General features: G+C 39.7%; 1 long non-coding RNA gene and 1 pseudogene across 1 annotated transcript in view; both read left to right on the top strand.

Moving 5' to 3' along the window:
* Nucleotides 1-23,150, top strand: part of LOC148163873 (uncharacterized) — a 35,994-nt gene extending 12,844 nt beyond the window's left edge. Inside the window, exons 4-5 of the long non-coding RNA XR_015768631.1 lie at nt 20,615-20,791; nt 21,386-23,150. This is a non-coding gene — a long non-coding RNA (uncharacterized LOC148163873). The remainder of the gene's footprint in view (nt 1-20,614; nt 20,792-21,385) is intronic.
* LOC114219574 (solute carrier family 25 member 3 pseudogene) lies at nt 5,017-12,826 on the top strand (annotated as a pseudogene).
* Nucleotides 23,151-25,101: the final 1,951 nt, after the last annotated feature.

Raw genomic sequence — 25,101 nt, 5'->3', positions numbered from 1 at the left:
GCAAGGCAGTAGGATAGTGCTACCACTGCTCACTCCCACCTGTCTTAGCAAGGCAGCAGGAGAGTACCACATTGGAGCTTGCCCACCCATGCTGCAGGATAGGTGGAAAGTGCAAAAGTGGCATCTGCCAGCACCTCCATCTCTGGGGAGGATCTCAGGGGTTCCCCACCCCTCAAGCAGATGCTCTTACGTTAGCACATGAGTCTCCTTCACATACAGACTAGGCACTCTTCTAACTGCTGTTTTTGCCCTGGGTCCTCTGGCAAGTGAGACTGCATGTGGGCCCTCTAAAAAGATAATGTCAGTTTCCTCTAACACTTTGGGTCCCTTGGACCTTCCCGGTTAGTTTTCTAAGCCCAATGCTCTGGGGGCTCATCTTCTTGGTGCAGATCCAGGGGTTGAGGTGCCTAATGGAGAATATGAACCCCTCACTCCTCTGGGAGAAACACCGGGTGGGTAAGATCCCTCCCTACTCTGTGTCATTGCGCTGGGAGTGAGGTTTTTGGTGAGACTGTCTCTACCTCTCCTACCTGCTGCCTCAATGTGGTCTTTTTATCCTTTTTTGGGGGGGAGAAGCAGTTCATTTAATTTTCAGATCTTTTTCAGAGAGAAATGATCCTTATGTAGCTGTATATTTGGTGACTTGGAGAGAGAGGTGAGTTCAGGATCTTCCTATGCTGTCATCTTGCCACAATTGGTATATTTTCAAATGTAGGTTTTTGAAAGTACAGTAGAATGAACAACCTACCCTTTTGGGGAGACATTTTTTTCATTGTGGCCAAAAATACATAATATAGGGGCGCGTGGGTGGCTCAGTCAGTTGAGCGTCTGCTTTTGGCTCAGGTCATGGTCCCAGGGTCCTGGGATCAAGCCCCACATCAGGCTCTCTGCTCAGCGGGAGGCCTGGTTCTCCCTCTTCCACTCCCCCTGCTTGTGTTCCCTCTCTCGCTGTGTCTCTCTCTGTCAAATAAATAAATAAAATCTTAAAAAAAATACAGAATATAAATTTTTTTTAAAAATATCTTTTTTGTATGTGGGTATTCAAGGACTTTGAAGATTTTTAAGATTAAGATTGGAAATGGACTCACAGAATTATGTTACTGGAAAGGGTTTAGAAGTCATTTTATTAATGTCCTCATCTTATGAGAGTCATGCAGTTTATTAATCTCATAAATTAAGCACCAGCTTATTAAGCACCAATGTCAGACACATCTCCTGCTTTCGATATGCACATTCAAATAGCCACTGAGAGTGCCATCAAGAGCTCTCATCTTTCTTGTAGGCTCCCAGATTGGACGACTGGGGATTGTCTTTTGAATTTTCTTCCTCTGATTTCTGTCACCAATTCCTCTTTTTTCCTGCTGCCACAACTCTAAGCCAAGTTCAGTTGACAAGGAAGGAGCATTCTAGGAAATGGTTGAGGATTTGCTTATGTTATAAAGTGGAGTTTCAGGGTCACTGAATCTACACAAGAAACCTATAAAGGCTGCTTCAGCCATAAGAAATTCTGTTTACCTTTTAGATCCACAATACTCCGTTACTCCTTTAGCAATCCAGTGTGATTTTCAGTGGGAACAAGGATGCAGCCTCCACTCCAGTCAGGCTTATCTTTTATTCATAGACCACCTAAGTTACTAACTCAAAACCTCCTTCCCTTACCTGAAATGCTGGTTTTCTTTCTTTCTACCTAGCTATATAATGCCGGTAATCAAGGTTCATGTCTTTCAGAAAGTACCCAAGAAAATGAATGCCTGAGTTAAATCTTGCTAGAACTCTGTGGAATTGATTCCTCTGGTAACCACGGGTTCACCACCTTCAACTGGGCCAAGGGAGTAGTAGGTTCCGGGAGACTTTTTTACTTGAGTCCAGGAAAGGATTGGAGTCCTCTCTCTTCAGTGGCTGCCCCTTTAACTTTTAAAATCAGAAACATAATAACCATATTTCTTCCTTTAACCAAAGCTAGTTAGCAGCAGAGAGAAAGTGAAACTGCCATACAGATAGCAACAGAAACAAAAGATTTTGAAGACTCCTAACAAGGTTCAAGCCAGCTCTTTCCAGTTTTTTCTAAAGGCTACCTCTGCAGCCTTACCTTTGTGATCCTGTACTGTTCAATCCTTTCGTGGATTTCATGAACCAATAAATTCTCCTTTCTATTTAAGTGTGTTTGAGGTGGGTTTCTGTTATTTTCAGATAAAATACAATCACACAGGTGGTTGAGGCAGAATTAGAACCAGAAGCCAGATCTGGTTGCTGATGTATAACTTTGCCCACAAACAGTGCTGTTGTCCCTATGCTGATCTTCTAATTCTTTTTTTTTTTTTTTAATCTCTGCTAATGTACTGCGAAGAGCAGAGTGGGCGCCAAGTGAGAGTTGATGGGTTACTATGAGGATGTGCAGTTCACTGCTATAGAGAACACACGACCTGGAGCTGGGTTTAGGGCTTGAATCTGCCCCTGACTTCCTCTGTGATCTTAGACAAATAAATCACTCATAATCTCAGAGGCGTAAATCCTCCTTGCAAAATGGGAAGAATAGCAGTCCTGTCTACCTTATAGGATTATGGAAAGGCCAAAATGACATTATATAGGTAAGGAATTTTTAAACTATAAAGTAAATTAACAACCACAAACATATAATTGTATTAGTTATAGAAAATTGGACTGAGGGTGTGCTGAGGACAAAATATACCTTGGAACTTTTATTTAAAGAACCGAATCTGATCTCTTACTATCATCTTAACAGCATCATCCAGCTACCCGTCATGTCCTCCAAGTCAGCATATTCAGACAGAACACATTGCCCTTGTCATACCTCTCCCAGCATTCGCCACCCCCTTGAATCTGTTGTCCACACTACTTTCACAACTGTTTGATCACAGTTCTGCCCTGCTTAAAATCCTTTGGTTTTGCCCCATTGCCTTTAGGATAAAATTCAAATTTTACTTTGGCATTCACGATGAACTAAATTTAGGTTGTCCAGGATAGGGTAGACGAGGAAAAACACGTGATTGAGGTCTAATTTCCTCAGAACTTTGGTTTCACAGAGCCTGGTCCGCATCCTACCTGGCTTTTTGTTTTCTTTTCCCTCCCGCAGTGATGTTTGCAAGCTGAGGGGCCTTTGACAGGCAGAGTGAGGGAAACCAGGTGTTATTCAGGCCTCACATAGGGGGTCTTCATCATCCTGCCCCTGCCTGCCTCTCCTGCCACTGCCCAGATACCCTCACTCTGTACTCACTTATTCTTAAAGGAAGCTCCCTGAATATTCCAAGCTCCTGCATACCTCTCTGTGTCACTCCATATTATTCCTTTCTGTCTTGAACTCACTTCCTTCCATTTCTCACCTGAGTCCTTCAAGACCATGACTTGGTTGCAGACAGGAACAATACCCTTGATTTCTATATCCCTAGCACCTAAATGTTTACTGAATAACTGCATGAATAAACATAAGTGAATGAGGTTTGGGAATCCATTCCTACAGAACTCTGCTAGAAAGGTATTGAAATTTAAAGAGATTGTTAAAAATGTATATAAACTTGATAACTTGGCTTTGGCTCATTCTCAGCACAGCTGTGGGTTATAAGAGATCATTTCCTTGTCTGTTCCTTATACAAATCTTTGGGAGCTGATGATCCTTAGAGATGTTACAAGTTCTGGTCAAACCAGTGTGTCCACTAGCTACTTGGTAATACATTCTTTGGAATTAAATGATCACTGAGAGGCATCAAGGAAGTGAAGCTTTTCCTTTTTGGATAGCCAATTTTGATAACAAAGGTAACAGTAATTGGATCTTTTTACACAACATGTACTATTTGATGTGCCTTTTGGCTAAGATCACGTGTGATGTGCTTTACAGATAGTAACTAATTTAATCTTCTCAACAGCCCTATAAAGTAGATCTTTCTATCTTCATACTATACATGAAAAATTGGGGCACAGAAACATGGAATATGCTCAAGGTCACAGAGCTAGTAAGTAGTAGAGCCTACCAGATGTCAGAAACCAGATGTCAGAACCCGCACTCTGAACACATATGCTATCTTACCTCCTAAGAACTCTTAAAACTGTCAGTCAGTCTTTGTTATTCTCTATATTCTGCCTTATGGTAAACAGGATTCAACTGACTTCTAATCTTGAACTTCTCACATTATATTTAGTTGATCATTAGCTATAATAAACATATATTACAGGAAATTTCACATGGAGCCACAAAGGAAATAGGATAATTTTCCATTCATTTTAATTAAAAGAACAAATATTGGGGCACCTGGGTGGCTCAGTAAGTTAAGTGTCTGACTCTCGGTTTTGGCTCAGGTCATGATCCCATGGTCGTAAGATCGAGCCCGCATCAGGCTCTACGCTCAGCGTGGAGTCTGCTTCAGATTCTCTGTTTCCTTCCTTCTCTCTCTCTCTCTCTCTCAAATAAATAAATAAAAATTTTTAAAAAGAAAAGAACAAATATTGAGTGCTTTCCAAGTGTGAGGCATTAGACTAAGGGCCAGAGAAGATACACAAAGGAATAAGACACTGTCTTGACCTCAAAGAACTTATAATCTAGAAGGACAGATTTAAAACTGTATACAACTTGCTGTAATAAAAAACTATTTTTAAGGCTTTAACAAAGGTACAGACACAGTGTTAGGGGAATAATAATAATGGAAGAGATTAATTCCCAGACAGGGAAGGAAATAGAAATTCAGGGAGGGGGGATTTGGGAAGGAAAACATCTGAGGTACGGAAAAAGTAAATGGGCAAACACAATGAGACTGGAGAAAGAAGGCAGGTTTTAGAAAGGGTTAGAAAGTTTAGGAGGGTTCCTGGGAGGAAGAGATGAGATTAGACCTCATTGTGGAAAGACGTAAATGCTACACTAAGGAATTTGGACTTTATTCTTAGGCAAAAAAACAACAAAAAGAATGCGAAAGAATGCTGAGGTTGGAGGAATAATCTTTAGGAAGATGAACTTACGGCAATGGTGAAAAAGTAAATAAAATTAGAGGCTGAGGATATCAGTTCATAATGGCCAAGGATGAGGTTAATAAGAGCCTGAAGAAGAGCAGTGGCAATGTGAAGAAAGGAGATGGCAGGTGTGAGATACTCAGAAAATATCTGTCTAGGGTGAAATAATAGGAAATCAGTTCAAGAAATGTCATATTCAAAGATAGAGTGTGTCAAATGAAAAACAAATCTGAAAGGATTATCCAGTGGGGGGTGGGACCGCGGTAGTAAGGAGAACCCTGTGACCATAAGGCTTGCAAGCATCTCAGAAAGTTGGGCAAAAAGGGTTTTTCTTTTATAGAGAGAAGTGAACAAAGGTAGAAGGAACCAGGTGTGGGGACAGGAGATAAAAGGGTGGTGACAGAACAGTAGATGAGAGAATGTTTTACTCCAAGGCCAGTCTCTTTCCAGGGAGCTACCCATAGGAAGGGCAGTATGCTGACTCAGGCACAGGATGGGCCAAAGTTCAGGGTCCTAGGGGAAGGAAAGAAGTTTAATGAAGGTTTAGTTAATATCATTTTGTTCCTGTTGCTCAGTAAGGACAACACTAGTTTAGCTAGTCACTTATGAGACAAGAATGGGAATTTGGAGGGCGCCTGGGTGGCTCAGTTGGTTAGGCGACTTCAGCTCAGGTCATGATCCTGGAGTCCCGGGATCGAGTCCCGCGTCGGGCTCCCTGCTGAGCGGGGAGTCTGCTTCTCCCTCTGAACCTCTTCCCTCTCATGCTCTCTATCTCTCATTCTCTCTCTCTCAAATAAATAAATAAAATCTTAAAAAAAGAAAAGAAAAAAGAAAAATAACATATAAAAAAAAAGAATGGGAATTTGGAGGGTCAGAGGTAAACAAGGCAAGCATCTTACCTAAGGCTTATGTAATTTTTGTTTAATAACAGATAATCCAGCTGCCCCTCATTGTAGTTTTTAACTTTTCTATTTTCTCACATCCCTTATTCTAGATAGATTCCTGTCTTTTGGTCACTGAAAGAAAATTTATTTGAATAATGAAAGATTCTAAAATAACTCAGTACCTCACTTGAAGAAAAACTGGTTTAGAGAGTAAAATGAATTTGTCAAGTCAGTTTGATTTAGAGCTGGTATTTAAAATTGGTAGTTATGAAGTACATGATACATCAAGAGACAGCTTGTCTATAAAACACATAGGCAACTGTAACTGAAATTCTAGAAAGTGACAGCCCGAGGAACCCTATGTTAGATTCCCTTATCATTGTTGTACTGGGTCTCATGGCATTTTTATGAAAAAAGAAAAAACTGAAGAAAGGCATATAATGAAAATAAAGGAAACATGAAAATTATAAATATTTTATTGCCACACTAAAGAATGAATAATGTCCTTAATGGGAGCTGTGCACAGGTATATTACCTGTGTAATAAACTTTGTGTATTGAATTGATTAGATAAGTGCTTTAAATTTGAGAAATACTGCTCCAAGTCTATATTACATCATGTTAATACATTTTTTCCCAGCAATTTTAAACAGATACATAGCTAAAGATGCCAGGTATTACTGCAATAGTCTTATCAACCTAAGTCTATTATTAAAATAGTTTTTTAAAAAAATAAATAATAAATTAATTAAATAAAATAGTTTTAGAAGACATTCCTATTGCCATTAACAAAAGAACCTTGGCAAGTGAAGACTTCCTTTTACCTATACCCCTTTTGTTAAATACATCCACAGTCTAGTGAGAATCATGACTATAAAGATTTTCCTTTAGTAGTTCACATTCATTGAATATTATACATTGAAAACTTTTGGATATTTTTCTTTCAAGATTTTATTTAAATTGTAGTTAGTTAACATATAATGTAGTATTGGCTTCAGGGGTAGAATTTAGTGATTCATCACTTGCATAGAGCAACCCAGTGCTTATCACAAGTGCCCTCATTAATGCCCATCACTCACTTACCCCATTCCTGCACCCACCTCCTCTCCGGCAACCCTCCAGCAACCCTCAGTTTGTTCCCTGTTGTTAAGAGTCTCTTATGGTTTGCTTTTGGATATTACTAGAATATCTAAACATTAAAAATGTTGGAGATTGTAAAGGATAAAAATTTAGTTCTGTCTCTGATCAGTGAAATTTGGTCCTAGTGGATTGAAGACACTTTTTTAAAGGTATGCTTCATCAAAGAACCTAATATTTTGGCGTAGGACTCTATCATGATGCATATTAAAAATCAGTGGACTGAGATATTAACTGAATCCCATACCTATTCAAATATTTATCCATTAAATGCTTGTTATCCTCATCTCATTTTGCTGAAAGCCGAAAGATTAATCCACTTCAGCAGTCTCTTGTCAAGTATTTATTTTCAGTAATTTAGGGCAGATGACCAAAGAAAGGAATACATGGCTTAAAGCAGGATTAGAGTGGTGGAAATAGTTGCTTCATGTTTCAAAGAATGCTTTTAATCTCTTTTATTTTTTATAGCTTAAGCTGATTATTTTGTTTGACATGTTTTTTCAGTTACTGCTGTTGGTAGCACCTCTTTGTTTGGGATATCTGCTTTTATTTTCTTTCACTGACTTTCACTGGCTTTACTTCCTTTGTAACTCCAGCCTTTCCTCGACTTGCAACCAAACCTGTCTTTTGATGTATTCTTTCTGTTTTTCACAAAACTAATGTGGTGTTTTATTTTTTTTTTAATAGAAATTATAGCCAAAAGCTTGAGGGTACTGGTAGAAGAAATATAGTTGCAGTGACTCCATGGTTACATTCATTGTGTATTCAGACCTCTTGGAAAGAGGTTCCTTTGGTAGATGGCTCTGGGTTAATAGATCTTAAAGAGTCTCCTCTGTGTGTGTGTGTGTGTGTGTGTGTGTGTGTGTGTGTGTGTGTGTCTATGTCTATATATATATACCATATACAAATATATATATATCATAGAAACAGAAATATAGATGAAAAGTAAGACCTTCACACAACAAAAGCACACACATCTAATTAATGCCATTCTAGTATAGAATATCATGTCTATCTGACTAGCATGTTAAAGGCTTTTCTCATAAAACCATCTAGGATGGATTTACTAGAAATGTCATCAGCACAATTCTTCCTGTACATCAATTTCTTTATTGCAATGTTTATGAGGGCATATATATCAAAATACATTGCTTTGCAGTCTTTAAAATTTATATTTATGAATCATATATTCAAATATTTTTATAATTTATGAACTTAATCATAAGAATAGATAAATCTGCATTTTTCATGATTTCATCTATGTAAAAAGAGTGGATTAAAAGAGAGGTGCCTAGGTGGCTCAGTAGTTAAGCATCCCACTCTTTTTTTTTTTGAGAGAGAGAGAGAGAGCATGAGCGGGTGAGGGGCAGAGGGAGAAGCAGGCTCTCTGCTGAGCAGGGACCCCGACACAGGGCTCGATCCCAGAACCCCGGGATCATGACCCAAGCTGAAGGCAGACGCTTAACCGACTGAGCCACACAGGCACCCCAAGCATCCCACTCTTGATTTCAGCTGAGGTCATGATCTCAGGGTTGAGGGTCATGAATCAAGCCCTGGAGTCAGGCCCCACCCTGGGCGTGGAGCCAGCTTAAGATTCTCTCTCTCCCTCTCCCCCTACCCCTATTCCCCCGGCACTCACTGACTCTCTCTAAAAAAAAAAATTTTTTTTAAATACATAAAATAACATTGGATGTCTTGGAGAATTTTTCCTTCATTTTATTTTCATGTTATTTCAAAATGCTCTATAATTATCTTCACAATTTGCAAAAATTAAGTAACACATTAATTTAATATTTTTATAGAACTCTATGGTGATTTTTTTTTTAAAGTAGGTTCCACACCCAATGTGGGGCTTGAACTCATGACGCCAAGATCAAGAGTCCCATGCTCCACCGACTGAGCCAGTCAGGTACCACTGGTGATTTTTAGTGTATATGATTATGGTAAAGGTTTCCAGTCCAAATGCAATAATTTAACATTTTATATCTAGCTCTGCATTTCAGTTTATTCCTTTTGAAAAAGAATGTCCCACAGCATTCTCAAAATATGATCAAAATGCACTGAATCAGAGTGAACCAACTTTAAAATACTCTCCAAACATTTTTTTCCATAATATTTATTTCTACATTATATAAGTGTATTGCAATGGTAACATATAATGTATATTATGTAGTACACAGACATTTTTAAGCATGAAGTAAAAATAGAAATAGACATGTTATAGTTTCTCCTGATATCCCTGTGGGTTGTCTTGTGTAGTCCTGAAGGACACAAGCAGACTTTGGACACCATTACATTAGAAAACTAAAAAGTCAAATAACTTAGGGTTTTACATTTATTTATGTTCTGTATTCCTTTCCATTATTAAAAAAAATAGATTTGAAAGTAAATAGAAAGAAAAGACTAAATTGTTGCATGCCTTTGGTGGTAGATTTTACATTCATTTTTTGAAGATTATGTTTATATTCAGATTCAAAATTTGGTATTTGCTGCTTAAAATTATGTTTCATTGAATTGTTGGGGAGGAAGAAATTTTCCTTTATTCAAGACTCTTCTAGCTGAAATAAGGATTACATTTACATGAGATCAATTAACTGGAGAAAATCAAATTTAGTGTCCTACCTGCAATGAATCCACATGACATAAAATTTCAAAGACAGGCAACATGAGGTTTATGTGACATCCTGAGTTAAGGAGAGGGGTAGGGATGTAGGGATACAAAGAGGGGGAAGACCATTAGCAGAAAGGTGAGAGATATTTAGTAAACAAAGGTTGCTCTGTTATGCAAATACGTTTGTTAGGTAAAAAGGAATATCTGTTAATAACTCTCTTCCTAGTATAGACTCTCCTTTCCAATGTAAATTTAGGCAGTTCAGGAGGAGGTAAAGAACTGTTCCGGGATCTGCTGGGTTTTGATTGCTTTTAACTCAAGATAACCTTCATGGCAAAGTGGCCCACCTTGGAGCTGCCTGCCCTTGGCCCCTACAGTTCCCTCCTTTGGAACTTTCCACATGAAAAGTTGAGTTGATAGGTTGTTCCCTCTTGTTGAACCAGTCTCTTAGTCCTGACAGTAGGTCAGTTCAGTTAAACTCATTTCAGGAGGCAGTGATGCAGGTGTGTTCTCAAAGTTAGGCCAATAGTTCAAGTACTCAGGTATTAAATAAGAGGCATTTCTATAGAAACAAAAACAGTGGTAAATGATTGGATCAAATTACAAACCAGTTTCTGAGTTCTTAGGCCAGCCAGTTAAGATTTTTAGATGTCAGGCTAGAAGCATCTTCAGATGGAGTGAGAACAGCCAGTGGTAATCTGACAGATTTTCCTGATTTGCAGTTCAAATGTCTCTAGTAATTTTTTTGAGTGACCCACAGGGTAACAGGCAAAAAGATTGTCTTTAAATATTAGTGTTGGGCGCCTGGGTGGCTCAGTTGGTTAAGCAACTGCCTACGGCTCAGGTCATGATCCCGGAGTCCCGGGATCGAGTCCCACATCGGGCTCCCTGCTTGACGGGGAGTCTGCTTCTCCCTCTGACCCTCTTCCCTCTCGGGCTCTCTATCTCTCATTCTCTGTCTCTCAAATAAATAAATAAATAATCTTAAAAAAAATAAAATAAATATTAGTTAGTGTTGGGGTGCCTGGGTGGCTCAGTCGTTAAGCATCTGCCTTCAGCTCAGGTCATGATCCCAGGGTGCTGGGATGGAGTCCCTACATCGGGTTCCCTGCTCCACGGGAAGCCTCCTTCTCCCTCTCCCACTCCCCCTGCTTGTGTTCCCTCTCTTGCTGTGTCTCTGTCAAATAAATAAATAAAATCTTTAAAAAACAAATAAAATAAATAAATAAATATTAGCTGTTTATCTGACATTTATGTCAAGTCACTCATATTTAGTTTGCAGGGCTTTAGGAAAAAGGGCAATTTTAGTTCTCACATGATTCCAAGTCAGAAAGGTGGGAGAAAAATTAAAAATGTTAGTTTGGAGAGTTATAGCCAGGCACTGAAGGAAACTAGAAGAAATCAGTTTCTAGTACCATTTAAAATGATAGTATTAGAATCTAATAATCTACACAGCTATATTTTTTCTCTAAATAATCACCCTCATTCTACCAAAGATAGCCATGTTACCACTAATCTGTTTGCAAAATAAGTCTAGTTTCAAAAAATTGGGCATGATTATTTACATGAATACAGCAAGAATAACAGTTGACCATATAGGCTCTTTAAAACCTGCTTTACTGGAACTTTTCATAAGAAATCTCCAGACTGAACTTTTAACAGCCTCTCAAGGCCAGAAGCCAAGCCAAATACTTGCCATCAGACTTCACCCGCAATACCTATAGATCTGGATTAATTTCTCTCCTCTTGAGGTCTCCAAAATACCCTGCACCTGCCAGAAAGTGATCTTTACTCACCTGCTTAGGTTCCTGGAAACTCTGTAAGCAGGGTAACAAACTGATATTTCCAAGGGGCTTTACTGGTTCTACGAAGTCAGTCATAGTTCCTTAAAACAGTTTTGGTCATATCTAAGTCTATGCATGTCTCTTAAATATAACATTCCAGTCAAAGCCTTGGTATTATGACCAGTGTTTCCAATTGTGTCCTGTTACAAAGAAAACAGATTCTTATTGAACTTATGCAAATAAATATATTGCCATGAGAATTTAAGAATACTGAAAGTTTCCGAATTCTAGGGAGACCAGGTAGGGAGAAAAAGATAAATGTTTTGATTTGTTCACAAAGGTATATTTTATCAAATTGCTGCTTTAAGTCAGTTAGTTTGATAAAACATTTCCTCAACTCTGGAAAAACAAAACATTATAAAAAGTCAGCTTAAGTTGTGGTCTGACACACACTGCTATCGTTCCTCTGGATTTAGTGAAATGTCGTATGCAGGTGGACCCCCAGAAGTACAAGGGCATATTTAATGGATTCTCAGTTACACTTAAAGAGGATGGTGTTCGTGATTTGGCTAAAGGATGGGCTCTGACTTTCATTGGCTACTCTATGCAGGGGCTCTGCAAGTTTGGCTTTTATGAAGTCTTCAAAGTCTTGTATAGCAACATGCTTGGGGAGGAGAATGCCTATCTCTGGTGCACATCACTATATTTGGCTGCTTCTGCCAGTGCTGGATTCTTTGCTGACATTGCCCTGGCTCTATGGAAGCTGCTAAGGTTCGAATTCAAACCCAGCCAGGTTATGCCAACTCTTTGAGGGATGCGGCTCCCAAAATGTATAAGGAAGAAGGCTTAAAAGCATTCTACAAGGGAGTTGCCCCTCTCTGGATGAGACAGATACCATACACCATGATGAAATTTGCCTGCTTTGAACGTACTGTTGCTTTGAACGCATTGTACAAGTTTGTGGTTCCTAAGCCCGGAAGTGAATGTTCAAAGGCAGAGCAACTGGTTGTAACATTCGTGGCAGGTTACATAGCTGGAGTCTTCTGTGCAGTTGTTTCTCACCCTGCTGATTCCGTGGTATCTGTGTTGAATAAGGAGAAAGGTAGCAGTGCTGTATGGAAGGGACTCTTTGCCCGTATCATCATGATTGGCACTCTGACTGCACTACGGTGGTTCATCTATGACTCTGTGAAGGTCTACTTCAGGCTCCCTCACCCTCCTCCACCTGAAATGCCAGAGTCTCTGAAGAAGAAGCTCGGGTTAACTCAGTGGAATGATCAAAGCAAATGTGGACTAAATCTGCCTGTTGATCAGTGTTGAGGAAAGCGCAAGAGGAACTTTTATATATTTGACAGTGTAGGAAATTGTCTATTCCTGGTATAATTACTGTAGTCTCTTGCCTAAGGAGAGGGTTTCAAACCCACTGTTGAAATAAACCCAACTATACATGAAAAAAAAAAAAGTCATACAAATTATAATTATCCTCCTCAGTCCATTCAGTCCCATGTTGTTAATTCTTGTTCTACATGAATCTGCTTTTTTTAAACTAGTTCCAAAAACTCTTACCTAGTTCAGTATTATGATTTTAAGGTTATTAGAAACCTGTACTCAGAGTTCTTTCCATGAGTCTCATTAAAAATGAAACAAAGTGGGCGCCTGGGTGGCTCAGATGGTTAAGCGTCTACCTTCAGCTCAGGTCATGATCCCAGGGTCCTGGGATCGAGTCCCACATCAGGCTCCCTGCTCCTTGGGAGCCTGCTTCTCTCTCTCTCTCTCTCTCTGTCTCTCATGAATAAATAAATAAAATCTTTAAAAAAAAATGAAACAAAGTTGCAGAAAGCTTTTGTAAAAGCAAACTGTTAGAGGATTTCTTTTCCTTTAGTGCCCACAGTTCTTGGTCACATGGCTTCGAAGAATGAAGAGGCAGATGAAGAGTGGTGGGTGGCAAAGCAAAGTTGATTGAGTGGTAGTAAACTTTATTGAGCAATAGTACAAAGCTCAGGAAGAGGGAGGGGACCAGAGAGGGTTGCCACTGGAGTTCCTAAGTCTAGGGGTTTTCATGGGCTTGTTGGTGGGCTGTTTAAATCTGATTAACCCTCATGTCCCTGTCACCCAATCAGGTTTTTGCCATCTACCTATCACATGGGAAAGTGTGGAGGGCTCCTTCCAGGGTGGTGTAAAATCCTGTTAAGGGTGCTTTCCTCTTAGGGCAAGGGCCCCTTGTCCCTGCCTGCTTTTCTTTGAACTATCTTTCATTATAACTGTCTGTAAATGATAAAAAACTTAAAAATGGCCATGAGTAAAGATCTTATTGGAGTTCATTAAAATGCAATTAATAAGGAAATTTGGTTATTTCTGTGACACACAACACTTCAAGATAATAACATGCTAGGACATTAGATTTCTAGGACTTTTCATACAATTTCTAAAACACTTATTTTAGTAACATATCTATACAAATATAATTTAAGAGGGTTTAGTATCACTTATTTGGCCATGCTTCCTATGTAATTTAATGTAACAAATAAGTATAATTAGTTTAATTTCTCACCAAATCTTTGAAATGTTTAAGGGACCCTCTGGAAAATTTCAATTAGATTATAGTCAAAAGACTTCATTTTAGAATCTGGCTTTGGGAAGTCTGTCAAAAAATATCAAAAGGTTTGAACATTTGATTAAATAGAACCACAAATCATTATGAAACAGTAGTTAATTTAACCAAAATGGCAATACAAGATTTCAAAGGCAAATACAGATAGCTATGAGCAAAATTTCGCTCTTACTATTAAGACTCAGTTTTCTTGAGTAATCAAAGACCTGATAAACATAAGAAATTATTCTGGCAAAACAGAGTCCTTGTTTTCTGGGCAGATAACTTTAAAGGTAAAGAAAAACTTTTGTTTATAATTCCTTATTAAGAGCAAATCAATAGTTAAAGAAAACTTGGTCCTTTTACCAAAGAGAAAACAAAATTTTAATTTTTCACCAGTGTACTTTTGATATTAAAACTCATTTACTGGGATGCCTATGTGGCTCAGTTGGTTAAGCATCTGCCTTCGGCTCAGGTCACGATCCCAGGGTCCTGGGATGGAGTCCCACATCTGGCTCAGCTCCTTGCTCAGCGGGGAGCCTGCTTCTCCCTCTCCCTCTGCCTCTCCCCCTGCTTTTGCTTGCGCACGCTCTCTCTCTCTCTCTCTGACAAATAAATAAAAATCTTAAAAAAAACTCATTTACTTAAATTTATCCTAATCTTAGCCAGTACTGACCACACATTCTTTCCGATTTCTTTTCCATAACCTACAACTCTCTTTTTTACATTCAGATTTTGTCCGAAGTTTTCCCTCTTTGAATAACCAGCCTCACTTTGGTCAAATTTTCTTTTTTCTCAACAAAAATGTATTTCTATTTCTTAAACCTTTTCTTACCAAACACACATATCTTACTTTCCTTGCATGCAGAGTTGTTTCCCTTATTATTTCTAGTAGTCTTAATTACATTTATTAGAATTCTGAACTCCTGGAAATCTTAATTTCTAGTGAAAACTAGGTAGTAAGCAATTGTGAACTGTTACAGGAGAGTTCTTTAGATTGGCAAATTTGTAAATACATTTTGTAATTTCTAGAAATGTACTTTTCATAGTACCATCTTTCAGTAAAGCACAAAACATGTTTACTAACACACCCAAATTTGTCTTTAGTTTCTCAGTAATAAGATAAAAGTAGATAAAATAAAACATTAAGTACTAATAATCTTATTTGGAAATGATCTAGATGTTCAATGAATTTAACTTAACTCATCATTTAACTTAGCAAGATGTTGAAGTTTCAAGTTACCAGGGCACCTGGGTGGTCCAGTAGGTTGTGTCCAACTCTTGATTTTGGCTCAGGTCATGATCTCAGGGTCATGGGACTGAGCCTGACATCGGGCTCCAAGCTCAACGCAGAGTCTGCTTGAGGTCCTCTTTCTTCTCCCTCTGCCCCTCCTGTTCATGTTTTTTCTCTCTCTCTCTCAAATAAATAAGTAGATCTTTAAAGAAAAAAGTTTCAAGTTACCAGAGATTTTAGAAGCTATTTAAAAGGCTGCCTACAAACCTTTTTACCTTATTTTCGTCTATTTAACTACATGTTCTTAACAATTATGGTTAGTCCACCCACAACACATCATGAGGCATTAGACAGAGTCAATCATAATCCTTAGGTTTTGTTTTGTTTTGACAAACTTTGCAACAGAAATAATATCACCAGCTGGACCCCAAGACCTGACCTTTACTGCCCATGTACTTGTACTCAGCAACCTTTGTTCCACATATTTCCTTAAGCTCTCCTTTCCAGTGTGTCTCTTAACTCAGGCAAAAGCTCTGAGAGGCATAGCATCCCATGATGGAAACCAGAACTACCCCTCAAACAAAAAAAACCTGTCTAGACAGATCCCCAGCTGGCCCAGACTACCCAGACCTGTTTGAACTTAGTCCCTAACTTGCGCCTGCACAGATGGACCATGGAGTGACCTCTAGAATGACCAACAACTACCTTTACCTCATTATAGTACAATTATCTCCACTCAAGGAGAAGCACAAGCCTCATTTACATAACATACATTATGTGTATAGGCATGTTTTCTTTTTTTTTTAAAAGATTTTATTTATGTGAGAGAGGGAGAATGAGAGAGAGAGAGAGAGAGAGAGAGCATGAGAGGGGAGAGGGTCAGAGGGAGAAGCAAACTCCCTGCTGAGCAGGGAGCCTGATATGGGACTCGATCCTGGGACTCCAGGATCATGACCTGAGCTGAAGGCAGTAGCTTAACCAACTGAGCCACCCAGGCGCCCCTATAGGCATGTTTTCTTAAGGTGCATGCGTGACTTTATGCCCCCCTCTACAGATGATAAGTCTCCCCTATCTAAATATTCATCCTAACCCTAAGTAAAAGGAACTTATCCACCCTTGCATAGGGAGTCACGGCTTTGGAAGTCATTCCCCATGATCTTATTTGCTGCAAATAGAATTTCCTTTGTGGCACAACTGCACCTGGTATAGTTTTCGTGTGATTCACCGAGGAGCAAACTCATGTTAGTTCAGTTATTAAAAATGAACTTAGGGGCGCCTGGGTGGCTCAGTTGATTAAGCAACTGCCTTCAGCTCAGGGCATGATCTCAGGGTCCTGGGATCGAGCCCCGCTTCAGTTTCCCTGCTCCACGGGAAGCCTGCTTCTCCCTCTCCCACTCCGCCTGCTTGTGTTCCCTCTCTCGCTGTCTCTCTCTCTGTCATAGAAATAAATAAAATCTTAAAAAAAAAAAAAACCACATTAATTTTAGCAATACTGGAGGTAGAGAAAATATCTCATGTTTACAATATATATAGACACAAATAGACACATGCAAACAAAAGTCTTATAGCTTTTGTTTTTTACTAATATTTGTAGAGAGGACATTATAGACCCAATTTCCAAATATCTCCCTCCTATTTTTTTTTCCCCAGATGAAAAACTTTTCCTAAAGTTTGTATTTCAAAGAGTGGCTCTTAGGTCCTAGAGAAGATGAGGGTAGAAAATATACATTATAAAAGCATAGAGAATGTATGCAAGTTTTCTTCAACGTGGACTTTTTAGGACATATTGGCCTCTTATCAGAGGTGCTAGAGCTTTGGCAGAAAAGCCCTTTTAGCAGTTTGTATTTTATAAAGGGCTTTCCTAGCCTCCTCTTTTTTTTCCTTCAGGCTCAGGGGGTTGTGGGCTTTATTTATATTTCAAAGACATGAAAAGATCTGTATTTTCGAGGGACAAAGAAAGAATGCAAAAACATTTTTCTTTCCTAGAGTTTCAGGGTAATTGCTATTTAAAATTTACCTTTTCTTAAGTACAGGAGAATTTTGTTCCAATATCCTGGTCTTTTATAATATCTACAAACATTTTGAGAGGAATAGGTTAGGTTTGGGGATTGGTAAACATACATAGGCTTTGACTTGTTTCTAGAGTTGTATTTCTGGTTTTGTAGAGACTTGTAAGACAAAGACAGATGTTCCTAATTCTCCAAAGAACTGGATGACAGCCTGAGTATCAGGGGACTGGCCTGCCTTTTAAGCTAAGTTTGCTTCTTTATATGAGGAAGATTTTTTTTTTTTAGGATTTATTTATTATTTTGAGGGAGAGAGAAAGAGATCACAAGTGGGAGGGGCAGAAAAAGGAGAAAGAATCCCAAGCAGACTCCCTGCTGAACGTGGAGCCTGACACTGGGCTCACCTCATGACCCAGAGATCATGACCTGAGCAGAGCTGAAACCAAGAGTCAGCTGCTTAACCAGCTGTGCCACCCAGGTGCCTCTATCAGGGAGATTTTTAACTAAGATGGGAATCAAAAGATTTATACTTATGTAAAGTCTATGTTGGGGAGCAAGAATTCCTGTTGCCTCAAAATTTATTCTAGCTGGGCTAAAAATCAGATTAACAGAAGAAAAAAAAATTTTTTTAAAGATTTGATTTATTTATTTGAGAGAGAGAATGAGAGACAGAGAGCATGAGAGAGGGGAGGGTCAGAGGGAGAAGCAGACTCCCTGCTGAGCAGGAAGCCCGATGCAGGACTCAATTCTGGGACTCCAAGATCATGACCTGAGCCCAAGGCAGTTGCTTAACCAACTGAGCCACCCAGGCACCCTAGAAGAAAATAAAATTTAATAGGCATAGGTATGGGGAATCCACATAGACATGGAAATTCCAAAGACAGGCAAAACGAGGTATGTATGTCACTCTGAAGGAGAAAAGGGGTAAGGGTCTGGGATTTCAGAGGAAAGGAATGCACTTCACAGGGCGATAAGAAGAGCAGATGTTTGGTAATTAGAAGTTTGCCCTGCATACAGATGGTCACTTGGATAAAATTTATCTCTGTTAATAATCCTTATTCTGTGAAACACCCCCCCAATTTTGATTTTTCTGTGTGTGTTTTTATTATTTATTTGTTTATTTATTTACTTATGTGAGAGAGAGAGAGACAGAGAAAGAGAGCATGAGCAGGGGGAGGGGCAGAGGGAGAAGCAGGCTCCCTGATGAGCCAGGACCCTGAGATCATGACCTGAGCTGAAGACAGACGCTTAACCGACTGAGCCACCCAGGTGCCCCAGTTTTTCTGTGTGGTTAAGGAGAGATACATGATCCCACAGGGTCTCAAGTGACTTTAGCTCAAAATAATCCACATGCCAAAGTGACACATTCTGAGGGGTCCTGTCCCGAACCCCTTCATCTGTATAAAACATTTTAACAAAAGCCTTCTTTCTGGTTACACAATTCAGCCTTGGCTTCTATTAGTCCCTGAACATTGGCCTTCCACTGATAATTTGTAACAGGGCCTGAGAGAAATTTTGGTCATCTGTTTCCTCTGTGAAGGGGAGATTGTCAATAGCCAAATAATCTTTCTAATTTCTCTTTATATTTGGTAGGATCTTCTGAAAGTAGAGGTGAAGGGGCTTTATTGCTTAAAAAATTTGCTGCTGTCCAGGGGACGCAAATTCTTTTATGGTGGAGGGTCTGTGATACATCTGCATAGAAATGCCTGAGGCTGGCACAGCTGGGTTACAATGCCCTGGGAGGTAGGAGCAAACAAGACTCACTGCCAGTGCTGGGGGCTTTAAATTCATTTCCTGGCTTTCAGCGTTTACATGAGTAACCTGTATACTTTGAACCTAGAGATTGGCCAGAGTGCTCACTGTAAATCCTGTAGGGAAGGGGGGCAGTTAAAAAAGGCAGATGAAACTGGATTTTAAGAAGGGGAATTTACATTGGATATGAACATTTATTTTTGTCGTAAGTCTAATTTCTGTTCTTTTATCTTTTCAAGGGAGTCCCTAAGGCAGGTCATTATACTGAGAAAATTGAGAGCTATCTATAAATATATGTGTTTCGAAAATATGACCAATTTAAAGGATCCATCATGTGGCCGTTGACAAGTAGGATCACTTAATAGCAATTCAAACCAAAAAGCCTTTTAATGGCTTAACCACAGATACAAGAGGCATCCAGACAGGGGGCAAAGAAGATGTAGACCTCATGAGCCAAAAGTTTACTACCAAAATTAGTCTAAGGAAGCAAAAGCCTTTGTTGCTCAAGTGGGAAGGATGGGGTGGTGAAAACGGTGTCTCCTCTCTCCCACGGAAACGTGAGTTGCCTCCAGTCTATCACAGATCTGCTCATCTTTGACACTGGGCAGGGGCTACTGCAACCAAACTAATGTGAGTTTGCTCCTGGGTGAATTACAGGTGGAGACTGCACCAGATGGAGTTGTCACACAAAAGAAACTTTATTTGCAGCACATAACTTCCAAAGCTGTGACTCCCTGAGCAGGAGTGAATGGGTTTTTTATTTAGGGTTTAGGATGAATATTCAGAGAGGGCAGCTTCATCATGGCATTTAAAGGGGACAGAAAGTTGTGCAGGCTTGTACCTGCATCCAGGGTTATGTTTATGAAGCTTATGCTCCTCCTAGGGCAGAGGCTTTAACATTACAAGGAATCAGTGGGAACTGTCTCAGGTAAGGAATGCAGGGTCTTGCTTACCTTTGATATAGCACTGGGAGTTTTCAAACTGATTTATTGTCTCTGAAATGGTTAGGCTATTTCTTGGCCAGGTAAAGACTGTTCTTTTTTTTTTTTTTTTTTGAGAGAGAGAACAAGTGATAGGGGCAGAGAGAGAGATGGAGGGAGAGAGAATCTCAAGCTGACTCCACAGTGAGCTCTATCTCAGGACCCTGAGATCAAGACCTAAGCTGAAGTCAGACGCCTAGCCTACTGAACCCCCCAGACACCTGGAGACCGTTTTTTTGCATTCCCTTTGTTCCTTTAAAATCCTTATCTACCGAGGGGCACCTGGGTGGCTCAGTCGTTAGGCGTCTGCCTTCAGCTCGGGGTCATGATCCCAGGGTCCTGGGATCAAGCCCCACATCGGGCTTCCTGCTTCGCGGGAAGCCTGCTTCTCCCTCTCTCGCTCCCCCCTGCTTGTGTTCCCTCTCTCTCTCTGTGTCCCTCTCTGTCAAATAAATAAATAAAACCTTTAAAAATAATAAAAATAAAAATAAAAAAATAAAATCCTTATCTACTGAGATATTTGTATTTCTTTGTAATTCTGACACCATCTGGGCAGTTCTACAAGCAGTATGCTGAAGCAAGTAGAGCTCATAGGGCATATATGGATCACCGAAAATAGCTGGAGGCCTAAAATGACTGCTCTTATGTCACCATACTTGTGTTTCATCTTTCTTTTTCTAGGGATCCCTAACTCCGCTTACACTACTGGGATGGGACTTTCCAGCTCTAAGATGCAACAAAGGTTGAGACAATGGAGGAACTTCCGGGCTGGGACCTCTCATGACAAATGCAGTGGGAGCTGGCACGTCCAGACTCTTGGAACCCTAGTCTATTTGACTGGCCGCAAAGTGCACCCTGGTAAGTGTACCCTCTGGATGGTGGAGACCAAAGAGAATACTATCACTGGTCACAAAGCCAGCCTCTTAGGACTAGTAGAACAAGATGAAAGGGAAAATCTCATCCACTTTTTCTTAGAGGCACATTAACAGCTTTAACTAAGCCTTGGAGCTCTTGGAACCAAACTAATACATAGGAGGGATGTACTGTGGGGTTTGGTATTGCGTGATGTTTTTAATGTTGCATGGAAATTTTCTTTATTTCATATAAAAAAAATTTGTACAGTTTTAGTTCCTATGTTTAAGAAAAAAAATCCCTAAAACTGCCATTATGTTTCAAATGTCTTTATTTCATATAAAAAAATTTGTACAGTTTTAGTTCCTATGTTTAAGAAAAAAATCCCTAAAACTGCCATTATGTTTCAAATGTCTTTATTTCATATAAAAAAAATTTGTACAGTTTTAGTTCCTATTGCATGGAAATTTTCTTGAGGTTGGCAAGTGACCTAGTGTCAATCTAATCCATTCTATGACTAACTTATCCTAACACAGGAGTCCTCAAATTAGGTGGTAAGTATTCTAATACCCTTTTTTTTTCTTTTTTCCTCTCTAACAGCTTTTAAGTGCTTGACGTATGCCTACTAGTTTTGTGGCTTGGACTTCTGGACTTCATAGATGTCCCTTAGCAACAGCCTTTACCTCATGTGCACATTAACCCACAGCAAAGATTATATGACAAATGACATAAAAGACAAAGAAAAACAAAGACCATCTCGAGAAGAAATGGATCCGTATTCCACTAAATTTACCAAGAGTTACTAAGCCTGAGGAACTAGTTCCACAAGTATTTTCTCCTGCTAATCTAAATTTGGATAAAAAAGGACACTCATTACTCTTGCTCCATCAAACAGACTGCACAGATAGGGAGCTCAGGAGACCGACATGGTAAAAAAATCTTACCTTCAGCTGGCTGTATGTCAGATTTCCCAAGGATCTCCTAGCTGCTGCTGTGTCCAGCAAGTCAAAGTATCCTGCAAATAGGCCAGCTATTGAGGAGGAAGAAATTTTCTTCTATCCAAGGTTCTTCCAGCTGGACTAAGAATTAAATTTACATATCCAAGGTTTTTCCAGCTGGACTAAGATCAACAGGAGAAAATCAAATTTAGTTTCATCCCTATGGGGGAATCCACACAGACATGAAATTCCAAAGATAGGCAACGGGAAGCTCATTGATTGACATCCTGAGCTGAGGAGAGGGAGAGGGGTCTAGGGATACAAAGGGGAGAAAGACCATTAGCATGAAGGTGAGAAGAGATTTTGGTAAACAAAGGTTGCCCTGTTACACAAATACGTTTCTTAGGTAAAGCAGAATGTCTGTTAGTAACTGTCTTCCTGGTACAGGCTCTCCTTTCCAATGCAAATTTAGGCAGTTGAAGGGAGATAAAGAGCTTTTCCTAAATCTGCTGGGCTTTGACTGCTTTTAAGTCAGAATAATCTTCATGCCAAAGTGTCCCACCTTGGGTCCTTGGCCCCTTCAGAATTTTATAGGAAACGCTGGAAGTATGAATGGCACAATCAGGCATTGCCCAAACTAGAAGATATGGGCTGAGCAAAGAGAGCCTGCACCTAAGACTCACTTTAATGCATAATCTTGAGAGCTGTCACTGTGCAAAAACCAGTACTACTAGTTTAAAGTAGAAGAGGTTTTGGCTGCTGCTTTAAGCCTTCGAGGCCACTCTTCATCAGGGATAAAATAAATAGCTCAAAGAATTTCAGCAGGAGGTCAAAAGATATTTCCAATATAAATAGTCTCCATATTTTTGCAGGAATACCCATAAGAGGATGGGAAATTTAATATTGAGCCATCTATGGGGGAAAAATATCTTGTCTCTGAAGAAGAGGAACTTTATTCACTGATGCAAGAAAATATTAAGGAGTAAGGCTTATCAACTGTTAAATGTATATTATAATAAACCAATCAATGTTAGATCAATATCCTACAAAGAAAAGATCAGGGAAGTAATGAACTGAAAGAAAAACATATCATTTTTGTTTGTTTTTGGTTTGCAAGCGTTTAGTCCAGATTTGTAGTGTAAACAAATGGAGTAGATTATCTCCAACTCTAAGTTAAATGAATAATCAGCCACACCTTTACTTTTAGAGTTTTATTTTTATTTTTTCTTAAAAGATTTTATTTTTAAGTATCCTCTACACCCAATGTGGGGCTCAAAGAGTCACATGCTCTGCTGACTGAGCCAGCTAGGTGCCCCCACTTTTAGAGTTTTAATCAAAATTATTTAAGAGAAGCAAAATTAGCTGATGTAACTTTCATCTGTCTGCCCATTGGATGTACAAATAAGAACATGAACTAAGTGACCTGACACCTACGTTTGTTCATCATTTTTTATGTCAGCCAGCTGGTTATATTAGCATAATACTTCCTTTTTAAAGATTTTTTGGGGGAAGCTATCAACAACATTTTGTGGACAATTCAGGAAACTAGAATGGACTACATTGTTAAATTTATTGGGCATAAATATGGTATTGTGGTTATGCAGGGGAATACATGCTGAACTATTTAGCAGTGAAATGTCACGATGCCTCCAAGTTACTTTTGAATGGTTCAGAGAGAGAAAAAAGCAAACTGGTACAATGCTACCAAGTGGTTTTTCCCAAAACAAAAGGGTTTTTTCCCTTTAAGTCTTCTGTAAAGAAGCAATACGCATAGCTTTAGAGGCTATATAAAACCTATTTTATTTTATTATTTTTTTAAAGATTTTATTTATTTATTTGACACACAGAAAACAAGCAGGGGGAGTGACAAACAGAGGCAGAGGGAGAAGCAGGCTCCCGCTGAGCAGGGAGCCCGAAGCGGGGCTCAATCCCAGGACCCTGAGATCATGACCTGAGCTGAAGGCAGCAGCTTAACCTACAGAGCCACCCAGGTGCCCCTAAAACCTATTTTAACTCCTGAATCATATTTTAATTTGACTGAAATACAGTTTTATGACCAAATGCTAAACTTTTGTCTTCCCAAGAAATTTTAAAAGGAAGGCAATATAGGTAACTCAAAATGAATTTGCAAAATGGGATCCTCTGCCATCAGACCAGGATAATAAAAATAGGAGGGATAGCTGTTGTAGGTAGAAAATATGATTAAATCTGGGCATGTGTTGTCACAGTTAAAACTGACATTCTAGTCTACAGATTGGATTAATGACATCTACCTGAAGCCTTAGAGGACTATTTATGAAGCGTTCCACTGTGTTTGTATCAGTGAGGGTCTAGGCAGAAAAATAGAAACCAGTGTTTCAAAGAGAGAATTTAATGCAGGGAATTGGTCACACAGGTGATTGACCAGCTGAGGCTGAGACCCCACCCCCATCCCACCCAGTGGTGCAACTCAGAGTTAGCGCAGCAAGAGGCGGCTCCCTCTAGTCTAGTGCCTAGGGGACTTTGAGAAGAAATGGTACCATCAGAGCTGGAAGCGGGGGCTGCCAATTGAGAGCTGGAGCCAGGGCAGGGGTGAGCACTGCCAGAGAGGGAGGGAGAAACCTCTGCCTGTCCCCTTCCTTCTCTCCTCCAACCTTTCACCAGTGCTTCTCAATGACCAAACCTAGCAGGGAGTTATAGGGTGAGCTCGGGAAAAGTAATCCCTTGTGATAAAGAGCAGAGGAGGGAAAAGGCAAGGAATGGACCTGAGAGCAAGCAGCTAGAGAAAAGGCATACATACTATTACATCTTCTTGCTCTTTTCTAAAAATTCTCATATTCACAGTCCTACGTGAATATACTTTTAAAAAACAAAAGAGGAGATAAGAAATTCTAGTTAATAACCGTTGAGTTGATTTAAGACTAATGAGAAAACAATTACATCTTAAAAATTTGGGGGTGCCTGGCTGGCTCCGTCTGTAGAACATGTGACTCTTGATCTTAGGGTCCTGAGTTCAAGCCCCACGTTGGGTGTAGAGATTACTTAAAAATAAAGTGGGGGGGGCGCCTGGGTGGCTCAGTTGGCTAAGCGACTGCCTTCGCCTCAGGTCATGATCCTGGAGTCCCAGGATTGAGTCCCACATCGGGCTTCCTGCTCAGCAGGGAGTCTCCTTCTCCCTCTGACCCTCTTCCCTCTCGTGCTTTCTATCTCTCATTCTCTCTCTCTCTCTCTCTCAAATAAATAAAATCTTAAAAAAAAAAATAAAATAAAATGTGGGGCTGAGGGGGAGAGGGAAGGATCCCAGCATGGGGCTCAATCTCACCACCCTGAAAAGCCAAAATCAAGAGTCAGATGGTTAACCAACTGAGCCACCCAGGGGCCCCTTAAAAAAAAAAAAAG

This window comes from Eumetopias jubatus, unplaced genomic scaffold, assembly GCF_037043125.1.
Source record: "Eumetopias jubatus isolate StellerSeaLion01/CBP00866 unplaced genomic scaffold, mEumJub1_p1.0 scaffold_7, whole genome shotgun sequence".
Lineage (NCBI taxonomy): Eukaryota > Metazoa > Chordata > Mammalia > Carnivora > Otariidae > Eumetopias > Eumetopias jubatus.
Note: the sequence above shows the minus strand (reverse complement) of the source record. Positions and strands in the feature narration are given on the sequence as shown.